Below are 1706 nucleotides of genomic sequence, written 5' to 3' on the forward strand. Positions count from 1 at the left end.
AAATATCTTAATTGTCCCTGAAAATATTTACTTTCACCGGAGATATATATTGTTTTCACTTTTGTTTGGAACGAGAGACAAAATTGCACGACGTTTCTGAATCACGGAGACGCATGGTTCAATAGAATAAAAATTGAAATTTCGATGGATCTTTTTTTTTTCTCATTTTTAATAAAAATATTTTTTAAAAATCCATACATTTTTGTAAGGTAAAACAAATAATAAAAAAGTTTGAAGCATCGACACTAATTTGATGTAGAATTTCAAAAGATTTTAAAAAATTTAAAACGCTATAAATTAATTAGTATAAAATCAAAACTATATTTTCATTTCATTTTAATATAGCATTTTATATATATACATACTCTTTACTATAAGTATCATGCGTACTTTCTCTAAAATTCCATTTTCCTCTCTTTTAACTTTCGATCTCCATTTTAACCATTTTTCTCTCTGTTTGTAAAAATGCAGAACGTATTTGAATCGAGTCCGTGTTATAAAAAAGGAACGTAGAATTAAAAAGATGGAAGTGCTATTAAAACAGGGAAAAAAGAGAAAGGGATAAAGTGAAATGAAGCTGAGAGGTTTCCATGTTAAAATGCACGAGAAAAATTGGATCGATAAGGAGCATTTGACGAAGCATTAAATCGATCTCAAGTTGAATTTAGATGACGAGCTCGCTGATTTTAAGATAGGACGATTTACGTAGGAGAATTAAAACTAGTCGACGGATTAAACACACAAACGCGTTAATTTTTCAGAAGAAAAACATTTTCTTCTTTCTTTTTATTCTTTTGATATCAATGATATTAAAAAAATATCAAAGCCCTTTTTCTGCTTAAATTTTTTAAAAAAGTTTTTTCTTTCTTTTTTTTCAAAGAAATTCTGTTTAGAGTTTAAAGTTCGGAAAATTTTGAAATCTCAAAGATTTTAAGATTCTCGATACAAATTCTCGAAATTTTTATGATTCGAAACTTTCGAAACACAAGAAAATATAATGATATAAAATTCATAACTAATAAATGGAACTATACTGTCATTTTAACTTTATATAATAATTTTTAATTTAAGAAAATTATTTTCCTTTTAAATACGAATATCTTTAAGTAATTTGTGTGACTTATATTATTATAATTCTTAACTTCTCAAATAATTGCTGAGAATATTAATAGTAATCCAATTATATTTAATTATTAGTATATCCAATGTAATTTTATTTATCTTAAATTATAAAAGTGTGTTATAAAAATTAGAATCATATGATTATTTTTTAATCATGTGAAATCTTTCAAATTGAGAATGCATATTTTTAGTTTTTCATATTCTTAAATATATTCTTTTAACTTTTTAATTCTTATTTTTATTACATCATCAATTTTTCTTTTATACATTCAATTTTACATCATAAAATAATGTTTCCAAATAAAAATATACATTTGTGAAATAATGCTATCCTTTAATGTATTGTAAATTTAGTGCAAATTTGTTCATCCAAAATTATCTATACATTTTATCAAAATATTATTTGCAAAAAATAAAAGTTAAATTTCTGAAAATGATTGAATCAAAAATTTATAAAATCAATAAAAACAATGATAATTTTTAAATAGCAGTATTAATTATAATTTGTATAATACTTCAACAAATTTGTTAATCAAATTTAGATTTTAACAATGCAAATATTATTATGGAAATATAGAATTTTT

This window comes from Apis florea, unplaced genomic scaffold, assembly GCF_048593485.1.
Source record: "Apis florea isolate Af1SG1 unplaced genomic scaffold, ASM4859348v1 contig_2272_pilon, whole genome shotgun sequence".
Classification (NCBI taxonomy): domain Eukaryota; kingdom Metazoa; phylum Arthropoda; class Insecta; order Hymenoptera; family Apidae; genus Apis; species Apis florea.